Source organism: Leptidea sinapis, chromosome 24 (genome assembly GCF_905404315.1).
Source record: "Leptidea sinapis chromosome 24, ilLepSina1.1, whole genome shotgun sequence".
NCBI classification, from domain to species: domain Eukaryota; kingdom Metazoa; phylum Arthropoda; class Insecta; order Lepidoptera; family Pieridae; genus Leptidea; species Leptidea sinapis.
In genome coordinates, this window is record NC_066288.1 from 10,584,553 (window position 1) to 10,591,167 (window position 6,615).

A 6,615-nucleotide genomic window follows, 5' to 3' on the forward strand; every position below is an offset into this window, starting at 1 on the left:
CTTGTGGGCAACCTCGCGTAGTGTATAGCTCCAGTGATGTCCCATGGAGGGAGATTAGAGCTTTGCGATTTGAGAGCATTGACCTTACCCATTTGACAGTGGTGGAGTCTACATTTTTGTTAATTAGTCCCTTCACTAGCGTGTCTGTCGGGGTATTGTCAAAGGCGCCCTCAATGTCTAGAAACGCACAAAGTGCAATCTGTTTGTCTTGTAACGCCTTCTCGACTCTATCCACAAGTTGTAGAAGGGCCGTTTCTGTAGACCTGCCTCTACAGTAGGCGTGTTGAGAACTATGAATGGGCTTTAGGCTTAGAGCATGCTCTCTTATGTGTCTGTCCAAGACTTTCTCAATAACCTTCAGGAAAAAGGAGGTTAGGCTAATGGGTCTGAAGGAGCTTGGCAGGGAGTAGTCCTTTCTGCCTGCCTTAGGTATAAATAGTACTTTAGCCCTAGTCCATTGCTCTGGAAGATAGCCCCAGGCAAAGCTTACCCGGTATATCTTGACTAGTAGCGGTACTAGGATATCCAGGCCTTTTTGAAGAAGCGCTGGAAAAATGTTGTCTAGACCGCTTGACTTGTAGGGTTTCAGAGTCTTGATGGCGCACCTTATATCCCGGGGTCTGATTATCTTTGCCGCTCTACGCCAGTCCTCGTCAAGAGGCCGTTGTGTAGGCGTTGCTACAGTTGGTTGATAGGTAGCCCCCGGAAAGTGGTGGGCCATCAGTACTCTTACGTTTTCTACGTCGTCGGCTGTAAAAGATCCATCTGGTCTCTTAAGCAGGCCGATTTGGCTAGGTTTGTCCTTGGCGAGCAGTTTGTGTACTCGGGATCCTTGGGGAATTTTAGATCCTCGCAGAACCTCTTCCAAGATGCTCGTTTGGCCTTCCTAACTTCTCTGTTGTAATCTGTTAGGGCTTCTTTGTAGGGTTCCCATTCTTGGGTTTTTTTAGCCCTGTTAAACAGCCTTCTGGATTTCTGCCTTAGTTTGTTCAAGTTTGAATTCCACCAAGGCACTTTCCTGTTTGAGTGTTGTAAGGAGAGAGGGCAGCTAGCCTCGTAGGCGTCAGTGATGCCATCCGTGGTTACTTTCACTGCCAACTCTAGCTCATCCAGGGTTCTGATGCGCTTAGGGATATTCTCCAAATTACTCCTGAGTTTCTCTTTATAGACAGTCCAGTTTGTTTTCTTTGGATCCCTAAACGTATATAGTTGTTTTTCGAGGCAAGTCAAGATGTCGTATGCTATGTGTCGGTGATCCGATAGCGAAATTTCATCACTGACTCGCCAGTTTGATATTCGCCTGGCAATGTTGTCGGTAGCGAAAGTAATATCTAGAACTTCCTGCCTGTTTGAGGTAACAAAGGTTGGCTTATTACCTCTGTTTAGTACCTGTAGGCCGTTAGTGTCTAAGAAATTAAGAAGTTGCACACCTCTGTGGTTGACGTCGCTGCTTCCCCAAGTTGTGTGGTGCGCATTGACGTCGGCCCCGACAATCAGTTCGGCGTTGTTGCGTCGTGCATACTCGACCACTCTCGCCAATTCTGTTGTCGGGTCTCTTTCTTCATATGGAAGGTACGCCGAGCAAACGATCACTTTGGTGCCTTCCCAACCTTCGAAACAGAAATACGGCGCAACAAGGTCGTCGGTGCAGACCTCTGTAACAGGTAAGAAATTAGTGTTCTTGTTGAAGACTATGCAAGCTCTGGGTTTTGATCCGCTGGTACTGTAGATTAACTTACCAGCGGTGTTCAGTCCCAGTATTTTGCCGGTATTGACCCACGGCTCTTGTAGTAGGGCAAAGAGGATTTCACCACTCGCAAGGCATTTCTCCATTACTGCAGTAGCAGCTTTGGCGTGGTGGAGGTTTGCCTGGAGTATCCTCGCCCTATTTCTGCGGAGCGTCATTGGATCCCACCGGAGGTGGAAGGCTTAGGTCGGTCTGTCTTCTGGTATGGGTGTTTCCGCCCGCGGCCAGAATTAGCCCGACTCTGATCCTTCCCTCCCCTGAGGGGACCTGAGACGTTCAAAAAACGTTCAAAAATGTTGTAGACAGATGGTTTTTGGCAAAATTTACTGACAGTGTCCTCTCTCTATTTGGTATGCGTAGTTTTGGGTTTTAATGTAGAGATGATTGGCTCCCAGATGTTAGATAATTTAATCCCGTCTTCTTTATTGAAATTTTGGTGTTTTTTAATTTCAATAACTTCACGTACCAGTCTGGGGAGAAATCTATTCTCTTTTGCCAAAACTTTTGCTGGTCGTGTGTAATGTGTAACACTCGTGTAATCAAAGAAAATACTATGGCTACTGTCAGTCAACCGTAAAGCTCGCTACGTAGGTACGTGCAGTATTGTGTCAACGACTAACGGCCGTTCCCAATATTGAGTCTATCTCTTACTTGAGATAAAAATCGCAACTATCGTTGACTTGTCTGCCCCAATAAACTTATCGACAGTAACTTACCGGTTCCGTACACGCTGTCAATGGGACGACGTACAGCTTACCAGCGATAGAAGTTTGTATGGAAATTGCAATTCACGCGTCCCAATATAAGGCGATAAGAATGACTTATCGGGTATATTGGGACAGCTTCAGATTATTGACAGCTAATTACTGACAGTAGAAAGTAGTAATTTATCTCCATCTGTAGATAGCCGTAAGAGGTAGGTACTATTTTGACGACTTTTACGGAACCACCGCGGGCCAAGTCTACGATTGTTTCCGTTCTTCGGTTGTATATGAACACTTTTGGGCTCCGTTGTTTACATTTCATGCACGGGAGTCCAAAAGGGGAACTCATTTAATTACAACCTGTATAGTAGATAACAATGAAGTACAAATTAATAATTGATTAAACTTTATTTACACACATCACGTGAAAATGAAGGATTATACAAGTAAATATTAGACTGCTGGATTTTGATATGCAAATATATTTCTTTGTGTTTATAAGGCAAAGTCAACTGCAGTGTAAATAAAAAAATATGAAATTGTTTTTTTTATATTAGAGGGCGCAAACGGGCAAGTGGCTTACCTAAGGGTGCGTACAAAGAACGCGTGGCAGCACACACAGAGAGACACACACACGGGTAATAATACGATGTCACTCGAAATAATTGCTTTTTTTCAATCTTGCAAAGGTATTAAAAACTGAATATATTGATTTCCACACACGATCTGGTCAGTGCCGGATTAAGCAAGCGGCCCCGTAGCAAATTCTTTCAAAGAGCCCTATATCTATATTGGAAATAGTCCGTTAATGAGTGTAAGACGTGGATTGTCTTGGAAGGAAATGGTCCTTTGCACAGGAAGCCGGCTAAATTATGGGTACCACAACGGCGCCTATTTCTGCAGTGAAGCAGTAATTTGTAAACATTAGTGTGTTTCGGTCTGAAGGGCGCCGTAGCTAGCGAAATTACTGGGCAAATGAGACTTAAAATTTTATGTCTCAAAATGACGAGCGTAATTGTAGTGCCGCTCAGAATTTTTGGGTTTTTCATAAATCTTGAGCGGTATTGAATTGTAATGGGTAGGGCGTATCAATTGCCATCAGCTGAACATCCTGCTCGTCTCGTCCCTTATTTTCATAAAAAAAAATAATTATATTCAATATACCACATCTTAATAAGTTTCAATAAAATAATTACGCTCAGGCCGAGCGGGTGAGTGGGTTTAAAAATGCGGAGCGCCCTTTCGCGCGGGGCCCGTAGCAATTGCACTCTCGCTACGTGGTTAATCCGGCACTGGGGCTCCGGTCGACTGTGGTGTGTAAGGCCGCAATTATTTGAAATGGCTTGATCCTGTATTTTAGAACGCCGCGACATCAAAAAGAGAACGGGTTTATCAAAAACTGACTAGGCGCTTAGTAGAGATGTTTCTTCGCTGTATGTCTTCCACAAATTTATTACGGGAAGTGTTTTGAGGAGCTGTCTTACGTGATGACAAGCATTAGTGTGTACTTGTACTTGTCAATCGGTTACAGTAACTATACATTCGCTTTCCTTTTCTATCTTTCACCTTTAGAGACGTTCTTCTCTCTCGCACTCTTTCTTTTTCTATATGCTATATTGTATGTCTGTGGTGTCAACTTTTGGAGCAGTAACAGTCAGAGCAGAATTTACTAGAGTAATTTATAACACAATCTTAATTATAGTATATAGCAGGGATCGGCATGTAGTTTTAGGTGGGTTCCGGACACTGTGAGAAAATTTTAAAGAGGTCCAGAAAAAAAAAACTGATAATAATTAAGTTCTACCTATTTATTGCATGGTGTCAAATAGAATTCAGTATTATAAAACCAAGGAATAAAATTAATGTGAGAAACTAAACCGACGGTATTTAGCCAGTTTTTTACAGTCCGGTTCTCGAGAAGAACAGCATATTATTCAAAGTGTCTTCTAGGTGGGCATCCGTAAATCTCGAACAATATTTTTGTTCGACCTATCGCGGTCCGCGGTCCGCCTGTTGCCGACCCTTGGTATATAGTATCTATTTTATTAGTAGTTATATATATTAGAATCACTCACTACGCTCGTGATTCAATTCTAGACTACTTCGCCAATTCGTGATGTAAAGTCAGCACTCGCAGCAAAAAATAACTTTATCTACACCCATTTTTTAAATCCTCTATTAAAGATTCTAAAACAGTTAGCTTATTGCCAAAATTAAAACACCCAATGTTGTAATAGCCATTACATCATCCAAACGAGTGTTGTAATGTTGTACTGAATTTCATAACAACACGACTATGTTTTATTTTCGATCCCTTCATGCGCAAAAGTTTCAACAGACAGCCACATTCTTATTGCTCGATGCGTGGTATCTGTATGAATTTCAAAAAAAGAACATTATCGTTTACGCGCGTTCTACACAACCAAAATGTCGCGTGCCGTAAAAAAAAGTATGTTATTCGAATCCCCGCCATTTTAATTCAATATTTTTATTTTTTGTTAACAAAACATGAGCGATTCATTTTAAACTCTGTAATTTTAATTATTAAACTATACAAAATGTAAATTACTACTAAAATAAATAATTGTTTCATTAATACTTAGTTTATCTGTATATAATCAGTAATGGATGGTTACTACTAGGACTTTTTATTTGTATAAAATGTATGATATTAGATTACTACTAGGACTGGCTGTTTTTATGTTAGCAGTAAGCTAACAGTTTCAGAATCTTTTAGAGGATTCATATTCTGGGTACACCCAGGTGGGATCTATAGATAAAGTCTTGTATGCAACTTTTGATAATTAGGTATGAAAACACTCATGTGATACTATTATCACACTCGGCTTCGCCTCGTGAGATAAATCCACATTCGTGTTTTAATACCCCTTATTACACAACAGTTGCATAAATAACTATTGCTCACTTGTTAAACAAATAACTATTTCCATGTAAATTGTCAATTTGTTATTTGCCAATATTTCCAAATTGTCTTTTTCCATTCCTCCTATACATACATGATATTATTAATTGATAATAATCAACATTTTCTAATTAAAGCATTGGACAATAAACTTTTACATGTCATTATAGTAAAAAATGCATAAAAATATCACAGCATTTCGTACTCTTGCGCAACTGTAACTTTTAAAAAATATTGCGCCGCCCTTCCGAGGTGTTGCGTGTTTTCGTCAATTCTCAGACAGTTTTTCAAATCTACAGGTTCGAATTTTAATTCATTCAGCAAGTGATTATAACTTTTCCATTAATAATAACCAATGCTTTCACCACTTTGTTCGCTTCTATTTCACTCTCTTTTTTATATTACTTTACGTCAAAATTAACGCAAGCTCGTCATGAAAACACACACCAGTGGGAGGCTCCTTTGCACAGGATGCCGGCTAGATTATGGGTACCACAACGGCGCCTATTTCTGCCGTGAAGCAGTAATGTGTAAGCATTACTGTGTTTCGGTCTGAAGGGCGCCGTAGCTAGTGAAATTACTGGGCAAATGAGACTTAACACCTTATGTCTCATGGTGACGAGCGCAATTGTGGTTCCGCTCAGAATTTTTGAGTTTTTCAAGAATCCTGAGCGGCACTGCATTGTAATGGGCAGGGCGTATCAATTACCATCAGCTGAACGTCCTGCTCGTCTCGTCCCTTATAATCATAAAAAAAAAACACTACCGACGTGCCCTTGACTTGCACAGGTAGGTCTTCCGGTATATGGTAGAGTGTATGGCTTACAAAATGGCTCTTGGGAAGGATTGCCCTTATAAGACACTTAATTGAGGCAGTCCAATGAACAGTAAAATAAATGATTCTCCCGTTTTATAATATAAAAAGAAGAAGAAAATAACATATAGCTTAGCTGATAAAAAGGGTGTGTGTAATAGTGTAAACACACAAGAAGTGAAACTTACAATTAATAGGTTTCTGCAGTAAATGTATTTAACCATTGAAATGAGCAAGTATTAATTATTATGACTGCTCTGTTTTCTTTCAGCTCTATTCCAACCACGTTTCCGACCCTCGTCTGACATACAAGCAGCCATTTAGATTTTACTAAGAATATACTTACGGAGACACAACCATAATACCTCGCTCTAAAGTTGTCACTTCGTCGTCTAGTCAAGCATATTTTTTTTTCACTGTTCAATTT